Below are 21,301 nucleotides of genomic sequence, written 5' to 3' on the forward strand. Positions count from 1 at the left end.
GATTGGCAAGAGGAAAGACAAATTACATTTGTTTTTAAGGAAACAAAGAGAACTGTAACCGTGGAGCAGAGTGTTTCTGAGAACAGGAGGTGCTTGGTTCATGAGACTTGCCTTCTACCTTACATGCATCAGGAGAATAAATCTTTGAAATGGCAAATACTTATTTTTAGTTAGTCTTGTTAGACTGAAAACTGCTGTAAAATATGCATACATTGCAAAGCCTTCAGGAAGCTGTTACTAAATAATTTCTTATAGTTACCTTCAAGCAGATAATCAGTTCATGAGTTTTTAAAGACTTAGGAAGTTTTAAAGCACATTTTCTTTTAGTTCAATAGGGAACATGCCAAACCCACCATGTAATCCTCAAGGAAAGAAGGGCCAGGAGTGGGGAGGAGGAGGGAGAATAGGGTCTCCCATGGTGTATGTGGTGCTTCTCTGCAGTTCAGGCAAACGCATGTTTTAGAGTGCTGCAAGATTCTAATTTTTCTGCCACTCTTTCCTGAAATCTTCAAATTCTTTCTTTAACGATTATTTGGTCTATTCAAGCCTTTTCTTTTTTTATACCAACCTTTTCACTTTTCTGAAAGAGAGATTCTTCATGACATAATGAGTCATCTAACTCTGTGCATCTCTAGCATCTGCTGCTTTTCTCTCTGCTCTGCTAATTGTCTTTACATGCAGTACATGGTCTAGCAACACTAAAATGAAGCAAACTTCCATGGTCAGTATTATGAACTAAGCTGCAATTTAATTATGCTCTTCTGAGGAATCTTAATTTCTTTGCCTATTTTCCTAGAAGTGTCATTTAGGGTCTAGGAATGCATCAGTGTGCCTATCAACAATGTTTATCCTGTATTTTTAAAGGACAAGATCTCTTAAAGCTGTTTATGAATAGCTGGGACCTGCTTGCTGCCATGGGAGATTAGCAAACCTCTCCCTCCCTCTACCAGTGTGGACCATGTGGATCCTGAAGATATTAGATGGGGTCTCTCCAACATCACCAGAGTTGGGCAATTTCCATGAATGATGATCGATCGAGTGATGGCCTGTCTTGAGATGCTGTGAACATGTGGTACCAGAGAACAAGAACCCGAGGTCCACTCAGCCGGCAGTCCAAGACCCAGGGCTCATGAATGCCAGTAAAGCTTTAGGGGTGCTTCAGCTATGTAAGGACTACATTTCTGCTGAGCTGGGGTACCCGAGGATGTGTATATTAGTGCAAGAGAAAGACATTTTCACAAGTTGTGTTTAAGATACTTTTCCAACTTGTATGTATCTCATAGAAATTTAAACAGAGGCCAGTAGGCTACTTAGAATGAATTGGCACATAGAAATATTACTGTAATATGAGGGCTTAGCATAAATATCTCAGTAGCAAAAATAATACAGCATGGTGTGTGTGTATACATAAACACAGAGACAGGCTTATACCTTAAGACTATGTGTACAGAAATATTTCAAAAGGTTTTTTAATGACAGTACTATATACAACAGCTTCAATAAAAGAAAATTTTGTTCATGTACGTAGGCAGCTATTCTTCTGTCTGCCAACTTTTATAAACACTTACAAAAGAGACATAAACAGCCTTTCAATTAAGACAAATCAAGCTAACACTAATTTAAGCTGGCTGCAAGATGTAGTCTCTTTACTTTATTCCCTGGCTTTCTGAGGATGCTTTTGGTTTTGTGACAGATTAGCATCACAAATGAAAATTCTTTAGAAGCATTAGTGTTAATTAGTCTTCCTGGACAGTCCGAATGAGCTGCTCCATGAGACTACAAAATACTCTATCTGATGTATCAATTAAAAAAAAAAGGCTATACCTTTCTTTCATCTAGCACATGAACGTAACTGTATGTTACGCTAATTTTTTATTTAAAAATATTCTAGTTTAAGGTATATTTACTTGCAATGATGTAATAAATTATTATAGAAAATGTGTACATTTAGGCATCAATTTTTTATTTTTATAAATACATCTCTTTGTTGATGCTGATAATGAAATACACTGCTGTCCATCAAAAGTCAATCTGCTTTAGTAAACTCAATCCCTGTTCAGCAACTGATTTCAGGTGTGGTGATTCTAAGTGAGATATGGATCAAACGTTTTGAAGATCAGCAAATGGGTACCATCAGAAGTGCTGTTTAATTACTGCCTCAGTTATTTAATAAATTATTTGAAAAAAAGCATTAAAGCCAAAAGAGGTGAACATTAAACAGTGTGGAAAGTTAAAAGCAAGCTAAAGGCAAATAAAAGTTTATCAGAAAGAAAACAACTGGCCAGAGGCTTACGCCTGCTTGTACTGAAGGAGCCAGTGTCTGCCCCAAGCCGCTTAGAAGCCCCTAGGAACGAAGGCAGCTTTAAGAAAAATCAGGTCAGCTGTGCCATGTCTTCCTTCATCATTCCTCTTTTCTGGAAGAAACTTTTCCCAGTATACCTGCAGTCTCAATAAAACTAGGTGTTCAAAGAGAAAGCTTGGAACAACTATGCATGTTTTTTGGTACTGTGCAAATACTCATTAAGAGCTCTTATCTCAATTTTCATGAAGCGCTTTATCTGCCTTGGTAAATTAGCAAATTAATATTCTGTAATGTGATCAAAATCCCACAGAATTCCCTAAATCCAAGTGCTTACAGGTCATGTTCACAGTAAAATTGTACTTGTGCAAAAAGCTCTCACCTCTTCATTTTCCACTTACATTTTAAAGTTAAGGGGTGTCACCTTGTAGACACATGTGTTTCTGTGTCACAGGTTTAGCGTGGGATTTATGACACTAACTGGTCACTCAGGTGTCTTACGTTGAGCAAGGCACCCCCAGGAAGTCATCCCACCAGGTGGGTTCTTGTGCCATCTAGAAGAGGGCTTCTTAAACCTTCTCATCTCACAGGCAGTTTTTTAAAGCAGATTATCTCATGTAGCCCTGCGCGCCCTTGTGCGATCACATCATTTGTATCAATTTCTGTTTACAGACCTTCTGAGAAAATCTATACCATCAGATAACTTAGCTCCCAGCTTCAGCTGATGGTCTTGGGCCCCAACTGTCCACAAGGCACAACTGCTCATTTACATCCAGACTCCCCTTTTGAGGGAGTGAATCATCTGTTTCTTCCAAACCAAAACACAGGTGTGGTTTTAGAGATGGATCTCTCCAGGCATCACGCCCAAAGAGCAGTATGGGCAGGACTGCACCAAGTTCACCTGCTTCCAACCTGCTCAGTCCTGTGACACTGCTCCAGCAAGCTCTGTGTACCTTCAGTCCCACATGCCACCTTGCCATGCCCCAGGGCATGCAACACATATCTTCAGCTAAAGGTTAAAAAACCTCACATTGATATGGCATGTTGTTCATATTATTTCAGCTGCTGGAACTGAAGAAAACTACCCAGAAAAACAATCATACTGTAGGTCCATCAAAGCCCCACTCTGTGTCATGGGAAGACCCAGACCCATGTGCTATGTATCTGTCACTGCAGTCAGTCTGCTCTGGAGGTTTGCCCCTACTCAATGTGGACATGAGCCCCTCTGCCCCAATAGGCAAGGGAAGCAGGGATCTCTCCTTGGATCAGATGCATTTAGCATTGTAGAAGTAGCCTGTAATTGCAGTAATTACTTCCATGGGAGAATAATGCTAGGAGATGTTCAACACAGGAAAGTTTGGTCTAACAAGCTTCACACTAAATTGACTCTCGCCTTCCTGCAAAGAAAACTTGTTTTACACACTTATTTCTCAGCCAGTGCTTACTTTAAAGACCCCCCTCACTATGCTGGATTTTACCAGAAATCTTTCTTCTTTCTCTACCAGAAGGCCTTCCTTCTGATAGAGTTCCCACTTGGATGGGTGCCTGGGGTGAGTCAAGGAACCCAAACATCCCACTCCACCCCAAATGCAGGTTTTAGCACCTCCTGTAGGCAACATTTTCTCAGATGCTCCTAATGATGTGACGAAGCTCATTACAGCTAGCTGTTCACTCTTGGCAGAGTCCCTGAAGGATGGGAAGCAGTACAAAAGCAAGTGCACCCCCTTCTTTCCACCCCCACGCCCCCGAAGTGGGAGAGGGGAAACAGCACCAGAATGCCATGTCCCATGTGTCCCCGCATCGGCAGTGACTAGCTGAAGCAGAGACTGAGCCCGTGTATAAAATAAGATTAACTCCATGACTCATGTATTCATGACAAGGAGTAAGGACCTTTTAGAAACTACTTGTTTTCTGTGGTCTAAACCAAACCTGAGAATGTGAATTTTTCCCTGCCTAGACCTATGATCGGTGTTAAAGGAACTAAGATTTTTCTCCAGTTTGAAAGTGGGACCTAGGAGGTGGCTATTTTCTAGGTCAAGTCTCCCCTGTGTCAATCCTATGGTTGTAGTACAGTATTTGTACATCACTGATAGATGTATTGTACTGGTACAATATAATACACTTCTTTATAGACATGTAGAGAAGAAATCTTAATTGTTTATGATGTTCTTCAAAACCTTTCTGAGTTTCTCATTTAGATATTCTTGATTGTAGTGGGACAAATTGCTGGAACTTGTGACATTTCTTTCCCTAAGCTTTTCTTCAACTGTTTTTCTGATGAAATAAATTATTTTTAAATGCTAGGCTGACTGAGAAGGTGTTCCTTAGTGGGGCTTCTGGAATATGGGCAAAATTTAAAGTAAAGTTGGTGCATATTTCCCAATAAAAGGATAAGATAAACCAAAGTATGTTTATTTCTGAGAGATCTAAGAAATTTCTACCCTTCTCGGCTTATTCCCACTCCATGCCCCACTTTTTCCCCATGCAAGCATTTCCAATGCAACTGTTTCTCTAGTCAAGATGCAAACTGGATCACTGAAATAATCATATTAGAAAAACTCAGGTTTATTTTATTTCTGAGTGGGAGAGTAGGAATTTTTTTAACTCCAGACCATTTCAGCAGTCCCGTTTACAGCATGGCCATACAAACAACTGCATTTCTGCAAGCAAGGGGGTTGCAAGGGATGGCACAAGCAGTTAGGAGGGCCAACATGGAAAGAGGAACTTCTTGAGCTGTTTTGTTTTTTTCCACCAGAGACAACTAGCTAAGCATCCATCATGTCACTTGTTTTGTGCTAATGAGGTGAGTAGCAGGTAGGACTCAAGCAAATGCCTGCATCATGTAACAATCATCAGTATGAGCCCCCGTTTTTACATCCATAAGTTTCTACCCATAATGTTACCTCATCATAACTGACTGGGGCATCTGGAAGCAGGGCACTTTGTTAAATCATTGATTACTTGACTAACACAACTTTTGCCTTCACTTAGGTTGCTCCCTTCATAATGTTTTATAATCCTGAACATGTGGGCTCCTTCACCTGTGTTTTTGTTACCTACTCTTAGATCTGTCCAAGTCCAAATCTGACATGGATTTCATCCACTACAAGCAGTCTGTCAGGCCTTGAGCTCAAATTCTTTACGTCTGGCTTATCAGGTATTTTCTCTCACTTTTTGGACAATGACTCTGTCAAATGCAATGTCAGTAAAAGACTAATAAGATGGCTTCAGCTTTGTACCATTTCTTAACACATATAATAAATGCTGGGGCCAGACTGGACCCTGCCTTTGTACCGATTTAACTACTTTGAATTTAGTTGACACCAATAACATTAAGTTGATGCAGAGCTTTGGCATGCATCTGTTCGCCAAAATGCTGCTAGCAGTATAATTTATTTTCCTGTGTGAATGACCTTCATGGACAATCAGGATTTTACAGCAGCATAATTGCATTCATATAGTACTGCTACTTTGTTTTTATTGTACTAATTTTAAAACAACAGTGATAAAATGGAATTCGGTATTCACAAGTTTGACAGCCATTAAATTGCCATTTTTGCTCACTTTATTTTTCCCTCACATTTTTGCCCAACTTGCTTTATTGTTGTGTAACTGTCTGGACTAAATATGTATTTGGCAATTTTTTTGTCCCTTTGACTTGATATGATTCTCCTTCTTGATCTGAATGAAGGACTGTCAAAAGAGATTCATGAAAACATGTCCTACTTACCTAACGAGTGCTTTTTAAGAGGAGCTGTTCTGCTTTACTTGCTAAACCTGTTTACACTTTTTGATTGCCCCAGTAATAATGTGTTTCATATTGAGAACAGAAGGTAGATTTTCCCCCAAAGTGCTCAGAGACACCTTCTCCAGCCAGAATCCCCACTCCCATCACCTGCATCAGGTGTAGGTTAACCCTGGTGGGACTTAGGTGATGCTCCTTTCCCTTTCCTTGGCAGTGGCTGCTTCCTTCGTTGCCAGCCGGCCACTGAGCATCGTGTCCATCTGGCAACTGCTCCTGCAACCTCCGGAAGCTCCCTGGCTACATTTTCTCATTCCAGCTGGGCACTGAGGCACCGTCCCTGCCAGCATGTTTGTGGTGCTTACGCTGGTATGTGGTTATTCTGCTGGATACCGCAGGTCGTTCAGGTCCTGTCCTAGTTAAGGACTCTTGGTTTTCACTTGGGATGGGGCTGTGGCCAGTACAGTCCAAGGTGATCCTCATATCGCTTGTCAAGGGTTTGCTCTACATCTACAGAACTTCACTTATTTCTGAGGGCAAAATACACAGTGACATCAGGGTTGCTTGGCTTCATCTGTTGGTGAGTTCCCTACCCATTTCTCTCCCCACTCTTTCATTTGGCATGCAATTGTCAATAAACTTCTTAGGAAGTCTCCTTTTTAGAGGCAGTAGGTTTCTGCAGCACAGGTGCAGGAAAAAGTCTGTTGTCCCTCTTGACCCCACCAGACTACTCCAAAGTCTGGGGGTGCTGTACCAGGTACAACAGTACCAGAAAATTGTTGTAAAGTGTGTATCTTCCTGAAGTCTCTTTCTTTTTCTGATTCCTCATTCTATCTATCACCTTCCCCAGTGAGCTTCAGACAGGGTCACAAAATCACAGGATGGCTGAGTGTTGAGGTTTAAGCCCAGAGGGCAACTGAGCACCATGCAGCCACTTGCTCACTCCTTCCCCCTCAGGGATGGGAAGGAGAAAATAAAATAAAAGGCTACAAGGACAGGGAGGGATGACTCACCAGTTATGGCCCCAGGCAAAAGACAGACTCAATTGGGGAAGAAAAAAAAAGAACATCAAATTAATTTGAACACCGCCACCACTAATTTACCAATCAAACAGAGTAGGACAGGGAGAAATACAACCACATCTTAAAAACACCTTCCCCCACCCTTCCCTTCTTCCTGGGCTCAGCTTTGCTCCAGATTTCTCTACCTCCTCCCTCCAGCAGTGCAGGGGGGCAGGGGATGGGAGTTGTGGTCAGTTCATCACATGTTGTTTCTGCCATTCCTTCCTCCTCAGGGGGAGAACTCCTCACACTCTTCCCCTGCTCCAGCGTGGGGTCCCTTTCATGGGAGTCAGTCCTCCATGAACTTCTCTGATGTGGATCCTTCCTACAGGTGGCAGCTCTTCATAAACTGCTCCAACATGGGTCGCTCCTGCGGGCTGCAGTCCTCCCAGCAATAGACTGTTCCAGCAGGGGCTTCCCATGGAGTCCTGGTCTTCAGGCACAGTCACCTGCTCCGGCGTGGGGTCCTCCACGGGCTGCAGGTGGGCATCTGCTCCACCATGGACCTCCATGGGCTGCAGGGGCACAGCCTGACCTCTCACCACGGGCTGCAGGGGAGTCTCTGCTCTGGTGCAGCTCCCCCTCTTCCTCATCCTTTCTTCAGGTGACCTCAGTGTTTGCAAAGGTATTTCCCTCACAACTCCTCCTCTCCAGGTTCCCCTTCTTAAATATGTTATCGCAGAGGTGTAGCCACCATCACTAATTGGCTCAGCCTTGGCCAGAGGCAGATCCGACTTGGAGCCAGGGAAGCTTCTAGAAACTTCTCAAAGAAGCCACCTCTGTAGTCCCCTCCCCCGCTACCAAAACCCGCCACACAATCCCAACACACTGAGGTCGGAAGGGGCCTCTGGATGTCATTTGGTCCAATGCCTGTGCTCAAGCAGGAACACCCAGAGCTGGTTGCCAGGACTGTGTCTAGACGGCTTTTGAACATCTCTGAGGATGGACACTCCACAACCTCCGGGAAACCTGTGCCAGTGGTCCGTCAACCTCACAGTAAGAAAGTGTTTCCTGATGTTCAGAGGGAACCTCCTGTGCTTCAATTTGTGTCCATTGCCTCTTGACCTGACACTGGGCATCACCGAGCAGAGCCTGGCTGTGTCCTATTTGCACCCTCCCTTCAGGTACTTATATAAATTGATGAGCTCCCACCCTCCTTGGGCCTTCTCTTCTCCAGGCTGAACATCCCCAGCTCTCTCAGCCTTTCCTCATAGGAGAGATGCTCTAGTTCCTTCATCATCTTTGCAGCCCCTCATTAGGCTCTCTCCAGTATGTCCATGGCTCTTTGTACTGAGACCTCTGTCATTCTCTTCCAAAGGATTTGCAAGATTTAGAAGTCCTCCCTGCTATTTGACAGAAGTCTTTGAGCATATTAAAACTGTCTACTTTTTTTTTATTTTTGAAAAATGTTGTTTAAAAAAAGATACTGGTATTCAGCAGTCCAGAGTATTTATTAATATTATTTTAAAAAAAATTCTTATGTCCCTTCATGCTCTTGGCATCACCTTTTCCAATAGAATTTTCGTTTCCAACTGAGTGATTTGATCTTTGCTTTAAGATAATTTTTCATCTGTTGCTTATTTGGCTTTATTTCTTCTTGACCAGGTTTCACAGCTTCAGATTCTGTGTTGGCAGTTTCTTGGCCAGTTTTCCTTTCCTGTTGACCAGATATAATCTCTGCCAGTATGGACGCTAAGTCCTCTATCGCTGGCCAAGCGAGAATCAATCATGCTGAATCTTACTAATATAAATCTACACTTAACACAAATGTAATCCTCTTGGGAATTATCACCCACTGTAACATAAACTTTGTCACATTTTATGAATGCTTATGAAAATTAATTATTCTACCCCATTTACATGCATGTTTGTAAATAGATGGCTATCAGGAAAATTAAAATAGCAAGACAAGAGTAGCAAAATGGCTTCAGTCTAACAGCAATATAAATATATATATTTAAGAACACGGCTTCTGCCTGTGTTTCTCAGGACAGGTCACTGTTTGACTCCATACGCATGTGGACCTACTTTCCAGCTATTCTAGTTTCACATCTATATTGCAGAATCGCTGTAGAGCCACAGGCAGGTTGAACCCCATTGTCCTCTAGACCATTCAGGCTTAGCACAAATGCACGATCTAGCGACGAGAGCTTTCACTCAGCCAATTCTGTGTGCCCAGAAGTTCAGCTCAGCTTTTTCATCCTGAACAATGGGGAAGTAAGGGGGATAGCCTAATATTTTATCCTCTGTTTTGCCTATGTAGTCTTTGTCCACCAGCGGTTTATGGCATTAAAGGCGAACCTCTTGCATGTAAGAGCTTTCAAACAGCCTTCCTCCTGTACACAAGGCAATGATGAATTAGAGTCACTGTTTGTTGTTATCCTAATCTATTTTTCAAATGAAGATGCCTTTTCTATCATCTGTATAACTCGTTCTGCTCCTTCTGTGTCTTCCCAGGATTGAATACGGGACAAAATATGAAAATTTGTTCTTCTGCTGTCCTGTCTCCCAAGGATCACCCCCTCCCTTCGAGTGTTGCTTGTACTTTTTTCACTGCTTCTAGTCAAACAAGTTATTGAAATGTTTTTGTTTGTTTTTTTGCTGTTTCCCTCCCTCGCCTTCAGTCGATGTTTGTAAAGCATTTAACACTACACCAGGCGGGTTAATTTACTGCACTGGTAAAACAGGCTATTTGGAGTGTCTTGCAACACTGACATGTTTTCAGCTTGAAAATCAGATGTCTACATCCCAAAGGAAAGAATTCTTGCCAAAGCTTTGTTTATATCGATGCCAGGTGCAATCTGGCCCAACAGTGGTAATGACATATGAACACTAAACAGTTTGTAAAAAGCATGCTTCAAAATGAAATCTGAATCCTATATATAAAGACCCAGGTAAGAGTCTTACTAGGAATTTGCCTGGTGTAGGAAAGTATTTCTTTGTAGAAACATTAATTTGGCTTCTGGGCTCCCTTTAGTGTTATTAGTGGCTTCTGATTTCAATTTTTTCATTACAGATTGTTTTTCTTTTGCTTCTGGTAGAGTTTTCAAAGCCACAGGTTTATTGTGTAGAAATATTTTAACAAAAATTACTGTAATTACTGTATTTAATACTTTATTTTGTACATGGCTCTTGCATGTACGATTAACAAAAGAAACCTTTCCTCTTTTTGCCTCAGAGAGAGTGACCCCAATTTGGTGAAAATTAGAAATGCTGCGATGCAATGTATACTGCAGCACCTCTTGAAAGGGAATTGCCAGAATTGAATTGCATCCTCTCCTTGGACAAGTTCAAAATCGGCTTTCATCCCTAAAGAAGATTTTTTTGGTTGCTGCTGGCTACACAGGGGAAAAAAAAAGTTAAACCTGTGTGAGAGTCCTGGCCCTTAGATTAAGTAACTCCCTGCCCATAATGTGAAAGCATCAGAAACACTGCAACTTGCATATGTTTTTCTGAGCTCTGTGACGGTCACATCCTCAGCATCACTTTGCAAACTCACTATCAGATAAAACTGAGAAAACCAACAGTGGGTTGACACACCGAGGGGTTTTCAGAACGTGCCCAGATTTGTTTGCAAATCTGTATTAAAGTGACACTCCCACTAAATCAGCAGCCATTTACATGAAGATCTGGCCCTTAAAAAACAGTGACATTTATGTAGTGATCAGATTCTCATCTCTTCAGACTGATAACTTTAAAACCAAACACCCATTGCTGTTGAGTAGTGTACTGCAGTAAGGAAGGTGCTCAGTGTGATTTACATATCATATAGGCATAGAGCAAATAATTTCCCCATAGAGTAAACCAAACAAAAGCCGTGAGAACAACAGCAATAAGAGACTATTTGACAAAAAGCTATTCATGTGCACAACCCATTACCTCACCGCATACCTAAGTGTGAGCCAGTGGCTTTGGGTTTTGTCTTAAGGAGAACTCAGAGGGAAATTTTCAGGATGCCTTTCCCATGTGTTTGAAGTAAAATCATGAGATCAGTATGCCTTTAAAATGAGAGATAAACCACTCAATACTTTAACTCAAACTTCAGAAATCATGATTCTTGAATCAGTGCCTCAGCAGAAAAGGAAAGATTCAGATTTGCAGATGGCAAGTTGCGTGCTGCAATCTGAAAGGGTCTATACTATAATGGCAAAAAATATGACTATATACACTTTCTTCCTCTGTCCATCTGCCACTGTTATAGTCTAGTGTGGGGGTGATTTTATTTAAATTTGGACTGTTTGGAGGCTGATTTCTCATTTCTGCAATCATTAGGTTTGTCACAAAAAGAGTAAATAGATTTTTTTTTAAAAAAACCCCAACTGCTGCCTTGGTGCTGTGTGACTTAAATAGTGAAATCATTGCAACAGACTCTGAAGAAATCTACAACTGCTCTTGGTCTGCATAGTACCTCATCCAGTGACTGGGTATGTACATCTATACATGGAGGGTTTGGGAACCTTTACAATGCTTGTAGGTATTTTCTGAAACAGAAGAGTGGTAATGACCAGACAGACTAAGAATAAAAGAAGATAAATACATTAGTAATAGCAAATGAGTAATGCAAATGGGTATTTAATTTATTAATATTTAAAGGTTACAGGAAGAGTCATCTTGTTTTACTCACTTATTATTCACCTTCATCCAGGGAAATTATACACTAGCTTTCTATGGTTTCCCCCACCCTCATTTTGTAAGAAAAAATGTCAGTGGACAGAGGTATGTATTTATCAAGACACAGAGACATTGAAAAGCTCTCAGGAACCATGACTGCGAACGTCAGATCATTCACCTTTCCCCTTGCTCAAGACTTGAGAAGAATAGGATATATAGATGGATTTTTTTTTTTTTTTCAGACAGACAGGATTTGCCTAGAAGCAGCTTTTGTGCCTTCTGCCATCAGACCCTTCATCCTTGCAGGGACCACTTGGTGGACCTGCCTCCCGGAGTGATGGTCCTCATGGACAAATTCCCCCAGCCCAGGCTGATCCCCTGTGCTATCCTCATGCCTTTGGGCTCCCAGTGGCACTGATGCACCAAGGAATTGTGCCCACTGCTCTGCAGAGTCACCCCCCAGTACACCCCGCTCCCCAGAAGGCAAGTTGACGGCTGCATGGAACGGGAGCAGCTGGCTAAAGCTGCCAGCTCTGCCAGGCTGACGGCAAAGGAATTGCAGCAAATAATGGAAGTTGGCTCCTTAACAAGTTATGTTTCTAAAATGGCCTGTGATGTTACAGGATGCATACAGTGGTTTTAGGGCTTGCAGGTCATTAACTCAGGGGGTCTGAAAAATTAATATCTGATGTCAGACTTTAAGAGTTCACTTTAAATAGCTTGTTGTGTGAAAATGAAGAAATATCGAACTAAAATTATTACAGAATGTTGATTCCCCTCTCTTTTGCAGTGTGGATGAAGTGTCAGTGTGTAAGCTGGAAACTCAAGTCCATCCAGACAGTAAAGATTTTGGTTCTGTGTTTTGTGCAAGCTGGAAGAAAATGAGGCAGCTGCCAGTAAGGTTTCATCCTGCTTTAAGTCCCATGGTAACTCCACCAGTGAAAGGGGAGGACAAGTTTAGCCTATTGCTTGGCAGCACCTTGAAAGGTATACATATAGGTATAAGCCATCTGGTAACAAAGTCTAGTTGCCTTCTGGATGGCCCACCTTACATATTTCTGGTATTTTTTTCTTCTTTTTCCTTTAAAATTTAAAAGGAGATTTGATTGTGTTATAGTTTGCATTCAATATTTGTCCTCCATCAAAATGGTATTGATATAATACAGCATACGTGTTGTTCTAAAGTCACTGAAAACAGCATTAAAGAGCACTGAAGAGCATTATTTGCTGTGTATCTGAAAATATATAAACATTAACATATTTCTTTAATTGAAGAAAATGAAGAGGCAGGAGACATTTTGTTGCACGGTTCTGAAATTAGTATCTTTGTCTGAAGCTGATGTAAAATAAATAAATGGGTTTTAAGCTGTGTAAGATTTAAACTATCTAGCATCTTTGTCACTTATTCCATGTCAAGTGGCTACAGACTGCAGCGATTCTGACAAGGAGGCTTTTCACGTTCACTTCTACCAGTAGTAACCCAAGACGTGGAGGGGGGTGAAGAACAAGGGTCATATTTATAATCTGGAATGCTGCAAAATCTATCTCTTCAAGTTTTAGCTGAACTGAGATATTTATCTTAACAAGATCTAATTAGACCTAATTTCCATAGCATATCAATTATTTTCCTCATTAGAGTAGCTAATGCCATGTTCAGATATCATGGCAATCAAGCCTGCGATTTCTGGAAAAACTGGTTAGAAGGCTTGGTATTAAGTGTGTTTCCAACTGTGAAATTTATCCTTCCGAGCAATGCCTCCCAGTTTACTCACTTTGTTCCAGGATTCTCCGCAGCATATGGCCACTGGAACCCATTAAATAACACGAAGTAAGACAAAGTCAGCGATGAGTCAAAAATAGCTGCACTAGTGAATCGCCTTTCAAAATTCTGTCTCTAACAAGAAAAATAATGAAGAATAAGACATGCAATTAGAAGAAATTAAGGTCAATTTTCAAGCCGGGTTGCCTATGTGGTGGTTTCGAAATCCACGTTAGGCACCTCAAATAAAAGCAGTCTGATTGAACACCTGCAGCTCTTGGCAATGCACTTGTTCATATAAGGCAGCCAGGCAATTCTTGTACACAGACTCTCTACCTCTCAGTTTTATTTTCCCCATTACCTAAAACTCCTAAAACTCCAGGTCCTAATCGCTAGGTTTGACATGCTGGATTCCTTGCATTCAGCCTGAGTCATCTAAAAGTTAGGTGTCTGCTCTAAGTTTTTCCTAGAGTTTTTTACAGTCAGTAGTGAGAGGTCGGTATATCTGGAAGGAGATTTATCTTCTCCTACACTAGATGCCTAAGGCATAGAGATGATTTGTTCTTTGGAGGTACCCAGCTCCCTTGGCTGAATATGCAGGGAGCCTCAGCGGCTAGTTGAGACGAAGCACCTTCTTCCTAGAGAGCTACAACAGGCACGATGAGTCTCATCTCAGTGTTTTCAGGGCTGGTGGCTCCTATTCCAGATGAGACACAATATTTTGCTAATACAAAAGGTCTAACTATAGACCTTTGCTGTCATAATAATATCACACTAACAGTGGATCTTTAGGAGGAGCTCAATGTATGGCTGTATCGACATGATGCACGGCTGAGAGCAGGCAGACGCTTTCATTCACAACTATACCTTAAACAAACACTAGCCAATGACATTTATTTCCTCTCATTTAAAATACAACCAGTGCTCTGAATGGGTGCATCTCAAATGAGGCATAGGAAGCATGGAGATTTCTGAATAAATGGAATTCTTTGTCTGATGCATTTTGAAGCTTTAGTTATTTGGCTACTTTTGTATCCACTCTCTTCATTTGCAAGTAAAAAGATGTTTCCTCTGGCCATCCAAATAGTATATTCAAACAAAATATCCCAGGAAATAAACAACTGTGCTCTTCTGACCTGCATTATGAACAATAAAAAGTTACCTAGAGTCCACAGACTGTACACACTGTGTCTGTCCCCTTATACCTAAGAATGTCTATGGATTTAATGGGCATATTCAGGTATAACGCAGATCAGAATCCAGCCACATCACTCCTAATTGATTTAAAATTATATGGATGGTAATGGTGCCAGAAGACAATTTAGTTTGCTCTCTTTCATACTGAGTTGAAGTTGTTTGGTTTTCTTAAAAGAAATAAAACTGATAATTGTCACTACAGTAAGTAAATATGTCTGAATACATGCAGAAAGCAGATCTATTGGGTAAGAAGGTTACAGAATCTCATTTTGTGGTCCATCTGCTCCCTCTTTGCTTCCCAAGCCAACAGACACTAATCTGGGATGAAGAAACTGACAGGACATGGGGGAGGAGTAGACGGTCACGATTGCGACTCATTTCAGCTTTTTGATATATGTGCTTATGCCATTGTGATATAATAGAAGGAAAATAATGCAGTGGAGTCAGGAGGACAATTTAAACAATTATGTATTACAGCAGGATTTTAGTGTTCAAGACTTTCTCATAATTTCCATGCAATTTATATATTTTACCTCTGAGACCCAAGTGCTCAAAATTAATGTTCAAGTGGAAAAAGATGCATTGCTGGAAAAGATTGTTAAGCAGACCATAAGTTGAAATAAACAGTAAAATAATCAGATCAAGCTAAGAAAAGTGTCCAGGGTACTCTTGTTGGATTTTTTTTTTTCTAATTTGCATCTATGCTGATGGTCTTGAAGAAAATGTGAACATCACCCCAATAAAAATTTTCTAGTGACCCTAATGTGAAAAAAATCCAAAAGCAGTGCAAGAGGATGAGAACTAAATACAAAAGAGCTAAGGATAAAAACAAAATTCAAAGCCATGGACCGCCAGCGAGAAAGACAAAGCCGAAGTGGCAGTATGGCTAACTAGGGACGGCAAACGAGAAAGGGGTGTGCTATGTGACTGTACAGTAGCAAAATACACAGCCAGTGGAGCTGTATCGTGTCACCTCCATCTCTGTGCAGCTCGGCAACAGCAGTACTGCCAGTCTGTATTGCTGGGCACTTTGTCATCAGAAAGACCATAATAAATAGAAATAATTGTATGGAAGCAGGAAAAAGCAAAGTAGAAAAGAGATGAAAAGAGATAAATACATATTGTTTGGCTTAACTGCAATTAAGACACAAGGCATGTACAAATAATTTAAGTATGTTAACACTCCACTGAAAGTGGTAAGTTCTTGAACACAGTAAAAGAGAACTATCACTAGCATTTTGGATAAATACTATGAAGAAGTTACAAAAAATAAAGCCTTTGTCAGTGGGAAAGTGTGTCTCATGGTTAAAGCACCTAATCCAAGACTTTAAAATCATTTTGACCAGACGATGCAAAGCACTGACACAGAATAAGGTCCCTCTGCCAGGTGAAGGCTGTTCATACTTTCTGGAAGGGTAACTTTAGCCCAGATCAGAGGCTGTAGATGTGCATAAAAATGACTGGACTTGCCTCAGCTAACCATGGACTTTTCATGGGTCATTTCTTATCCCCTTTCCACTCCCAGTCCTCCAAAGATACCTGGTTGTCCCTTGGATGCGGTTGCCCTCCCTTATGTGCAGAGCCATGATGACTCATGAGGAAGCTGGCTTAACTTGAACCTTTTTTTTTGCTCACTGCAAAACACCCGAACAGACTCAATTGCTCCCAAGACACCACAGCCCAAGTCAACCGCACCAAACAGTATCACACAGTACTGCTGACCACCAGAGTTGGGGCTGAGCTGGTGGCCCCAGCCAAACACAATGGAGATTGTGTGCTGATAGTGGTATTCCCAGGGAACACCAGCATTTGGTCTGGGCACTGACTGCACTTGGATTGTGAAGGCAGCAGCCACACAGGGGCAGCCAGGACATTGCCACGCACGTGCCATGTGGATACTTTAGGACACTGGAGCAGTAGACACTCAAGGGAAAGCTCTGAGCTAAGCCTATTAAATGGTCAAGGGCAATGACAGAAATTCAAGGTCAGCACTACAAGGAGCTTGCCTGTATCCAAACAAGGACACAGACACAACTGCAAATGCAATGGAGGTTCCTTGGAGAAGCAGTCATCCTTTGACTGAGGACAACTCAGTTCTTTCCAGAAGAGATTAATGACCACACCATAGATGGAGAAGAGATCACTGGAGGGAACCTCTTTGATGTATTGGTTTCCCAAGATATCCAGAAAGTGGCTTGACTTCCATGTCCTTCAGTGTGAAAGCAATGTTTGGAGGCCCTTTTTTTCATGTTTTTTCTGGGCATGCTGAGAAATACTGGGCAAAAAGGCAACTTTTTGCAGCTCCATTCTTTCACACACACATACACACCCGTACATAGCTGTCACAGCCTTGCATACTCCCAAACAACCCTGGCCCTGGCACAGGGTCTAAACTTTTCAGGGTCTAAGGCCTTTCTCCTTATGAGCTTGCTCTCCCGAGGATTAATGGTCTTGAATCACATGCTACTGATTTTGTGAGAGCCAAGAATTTCATAGAGCAAAGCCCATACATAATTACAGATCAACCTCTGAACTTCACTTAATGCATCAGGATTTATAAAAATCAAACCGGAACTTGAGATTAGAAGGATTCCCAGCACAGCAAGCTTTTCCAGAGAAGCCTGCACAGATCTCTGCTCTTATGGCTTAATGCACTACAGGCACAGTATGCAACCACAGAATAAGGGCACACTTGGCATGAGTGAAGATGTGCATTCGTTAGCCTAGAATAGCATGGATCCAAGTCACATCCTCCGACCTGTGTGGTGCTTTCAAATGGTCAGAGTGATCACCAAAAAGTCAATGTAAGCTCCCTTTCCTCTCTGTCCTGCATTTTGGAAGCTGGTCTTGATCCATTCATCTTCCACTGAATCTGTCAAAAATTCTCTGTTGCCAGCAGTATGAAGAAAATAACTTTCCCCTTCTACCTATGTTGGATCAGGTATCCCTGGAATGAGAGGCAGTGTTTTGGTGTTTAACAGATCTTGACTGGATGCTTTCACAAATATGGACTGATGTTCATTTCCACAGTATCGAGAGGGAAAAGAACCTAACAATGCATTGTGTGAAACAGAGCTTCTTTTCGATTTGCTTGGAACTTGCCACTTGATAATTTTTCTTGTTTGAAGCATCTTGGCATCTGCAGCCAAAGGCAGACAACTCAAGGACACAGCTGGTCCTACAGGCTCTAGAGAAAGCCTGGGAACAAAACCAGGGCTGCAGTGGTGAGAGAAGACTCAACAGAGTGAATGTGCAAAATCAGACTTGGCAGAGAAAGCCACCATGAACATGGAGAACAGCCAGGCTTCAGTGGGTGCCTCAGTGGAAAACGTGAGGGCCTTTGTACAGGACATGATTAGCAGAGGTCAACTAACGAATAATACAGGAACAACACTTTTTCCTCCTCTAAATCCCATGTCCAGCCTTTAGATCCCACCTCTTGATGCAGCTGAAAAGCCCAATGAGAGAAAAGACTGCTTTGACAACCCATGTGTCCATCAGCTGCAGGAAGTGAAGGCCAAGAGCTTTGCTGGCTTTCACTTTGCAGCCCTGAATGTTTGGTAGCGTAGCAGAGAAAGCTGAGCAATCACCAGCTTCCAGGTGTCCATGGCAGTGGTTTTGTTCCCCCTTTGCACAGCGGTTCATCCGCTATGAATGTGGTCCTGCTCATCCTGCAGCACTTGCTCTGCTGCTAAGCCCTTGCTGTGCTGCTGCTGGACCCTGTATTCTTGCTCCCTCCTGCAGGATGGACACTGGAGTGCTCTGTAAGCCCAGCTCCACCTGCAGCCTCTCCCTGAGCATGGTCTGGATGGCACGGGAGATGGTACTTGAGGCTGGGGACTCAGAGCACAGCCCTGCTCCCACTTGTAGGGTCTTTGCTGCCCTCTGGCACATGTTTCTGTGACTTGTGAGCTGCTGAAAAGCAAATGGCATCCTGATAATGGCACGGAGTTTCTCTGGCAGGTTATCTGATGTGGTGGCCAGTGCCCCACACTGCAAGGGGTGGGCAAGACAAACAACAGGGCAGGGGATGGCGTGCACCAGACCTGTGTCCCATGCTGGCAAAAACACTATCTTACGTGACCTGTCCTGCTCAGTGAGGGTGCCCGAGTCGGAGCCACATTTCCTGACTCAGCAGTGCATTAGATCCTGCAGCACCGGCCTGGGACTGATGGGATTGGGAAGGAGTTGGCTGCAGGTGTGGTGAGACCTGACAGGTGGCATGCAGACAGAAAGGAATTAAACCACTATTGTCTGCTGCATTTTGATTCACTGCAAATTCCTTTCTGGGGAAGGAAAAAAAGAAATCATGTCTTGTTCTAGACCAAAGATTTAGGTTTGGAAAATTACAAATTACTTCAGGGCTTATAGGGACTTAAAGACTAAACAAACCCAAAAGCTCTGGAAAAATTCAAATTTTTCTCTGCACGTCCATCTTGGAACCCACCTTGTGATACAGCCAAACATTAGAACTATTAGATGATTTCTCTTAACTTGTGGCTCTTCCTTTTCTTTTACCTTCACATAGCCACTTACTACTGCATATCCTGGTTCAAGTCCAGGTATCTGTTCTGAAAACAGGATGCGTGACTTCTAAAATCCAGGCAAGTCAAAGCATTAGAAGGATTTACTGCTCATAGTAAATTACCAGATGCAGTAACTTCTCAAGAAGGAAGCAACACCAGCCAAAATAACATGGGTGGGTAAGCTGAAGGAGCTAAGTAATCCATCCTGACTGGGCAGGCCTAGAAGGAACTGCTGCCAACCACACATGTAACAGAAACTACTTCTTGCTTTAAAATGCACCCTGAATGCAGTTGTAAATAGAAATAACATGTAAATATGGATGTTCAGATTAATGAATTAAAAGCAATGACAATTTTGATGGGCTCATAGAAAATGTTTTTTTTTTTTTTTGTGCAGATAGATCAAAATATACAATTTGTAAAGGAGAAACCAAATAACCCTATATGCTTTAGGTGCAATATCTTTAGCAACAGCCTAACTTAAGAGATTTAAATGAAGCTTTACATGAGTGTTGGAGAAGAACCAGCCCCCTTGGTTCCAGTCCCCACAGGGACTAGTGCTGTCCTCTGCCCAGCACCGGACTCCCACCTTCCCACCAAAATAACATTTGCTGACTAATGGCTCTTTCTCCAAAAGGTGCAAATGGGCCCTTGCTTGAGCTAGTCACAGATTCAGCTTTATTCTTTTATCTTCAGTAATTTGGAGATTTTTTTTTCCCTGCAGATAGTTTCTATGTTCCACTCGCTGCTATTTGCTAGAGAAAGTCTCTTGGGCTTTTTGCCCTTTGTATTTCCTCTCTTCTTTCATGTGGAGAAGACTGCCAACGTGGGATTTGCAAACTGCTGCCAATATGGGATTTGTGCTGCTGCGGCTGCCAATCTTTAATTTAGCATATGTATAAAGCTAATTTTTGGACACGATGCTAGTGCCTGGCATCTCTGCAGGAGTCAGCCAGGTTGTAATGTTTGTATTGTACTGCACTATAAAAAACAATAAAAAGAAAATATAAAGGAAAAAGCCTTTTATCTCTAGCTTTATAGCTACAGATATGGTCTACATACTTGTATTCTCCCTCTGCATCTAAAATTTGCTTCCTCCTTTCTGTGCCGTAGCCCTTTCTTCTAGATTTGCAGTTTGTGTTGCCTGCAGTAGGAGCCAATGATAGGCTTCTGCTCCCTACTGAGCATATCTTCGTATTAAAATGTATAAATGCAACTCTTTAGCAGAAGAAAAAAAGACTAGTTTCCCTTTAATTACATTTAAACCACACAGCCCTATGCACGAAGTAATACTTTCTCCTTTTTAAAAAATATTTTAATACAGCGAGTTGGAGAAAAAAATCTAATCATTCAGGAAACATCTTTCTTACAGAAAACATAAGCTTGACTACCCTTCTTTGGCAAGGACATCTGCTGTTCGGGAGGAGGTTCCTGCAGTGAATCCTCTAAAATACAGCGATGCCATTCTGGCCCCTGCGTGGGAGCGGGAGCGAGGTGAACTCCGGCTCCGGGAGGCCCCGCTATGGAGGACCCTGTGCAGCCCCATGGAGCTCTTCGGCTGTGCCTCGGGAGCAGGCAAAGGGGAAAGCCACTGGGGAAGCTGAGGCCACAGGGCGGGCAGAGGGGAGCAGCTTTTTGCTGCCCCATGATAGTGGCTACAGCAAGACAAAGGCTATAATCAGGGGATACAGCTCACAGTGGTCCTAGATGGATTTATAGATGGATTTATAGCAAGAGATGGATTTATAGGAAGAGCCTCCAGCGACAGTTCACAGCTCTTCCTTACAGAGGGGAATTACTAAGTCTTTACCTAAACCTATTCCAGCCCTTGTACTTGAAGGGTGGATGTTCACCAGAAGAAGCGCAGGCGTGAAGGAAACTCCAGAGAATGGGCTGTGGTTTGGAAGAACGTGGCAGACTGCGACAGTGGTGAACCAAGCTAGTGACTTAAAGTAGGCCCACTGAATGGATCCAGTTTGAGCATCTTTCCCCAAATTCAGGGGGAAAGATCTTTGGACAAATGCAGAGAAATATGATGGTTTTGCACATTTGTTTTTTACAAATATTTAATCTTCCCCTGGAATGCAGAATCTTTTGATTTTATTT

General features: G+C 42.2%; 1 protein-coding gene and 2 long non-coding RNA genes across 5 annotated transcripts in view; 2 read left to right on the forward strand and 1 right to left on the reverse strand.

Moving 5' to 3' along the window:
• LOC141939502 (uncharacterized) overlaps window positions 1-4,704 on the forward strand; it is a 64,819-nt gene extending 60,115 nt beyond the window's left edge. Inside the window, exon 3 of the long non-coding RNA XR_012627599.1 lies at window positions 865-4,704. This is a non-coding gene — a long non-coding RNA (uncharacterized LOC141939502). The remainder of the gene's footprint in view (window positions 1-864) is intronic.
• Window positions 1-21,301, reverse strand: part of CLYBL (citramalyl-CoA lyase) — a 177,636-nt gene that overhangs the window by 33,362 nt on the left and 122,973 nt on the right. The window lies entirely within an intron of this gene.
• Window positions 5,365-13,095, forward strand: LOC141939503 (uncharacterized). Its single transcript, XR_012627600.1, has 2 exons — window positions 5,365-5,456; window positions 9,560-13,095. It is a non-coding gene; the product is annotated as an uncharacterized LOC141939503 (long non-coding RNA).

The sequence above is a fragment of the Strix uralensis genome, chromosome 2 (assembly GCF_047716275.1).
Source record: "Strix uralensis isolate ZFMK-TIS-50842 chromosome 2, bStrUra1, whole genome shotgun sequence".
NCBI lineage: Eukaryota > Metazoa > Chordata > Aves > Strigiformes > Strigidae > Strix > Strix uralensis.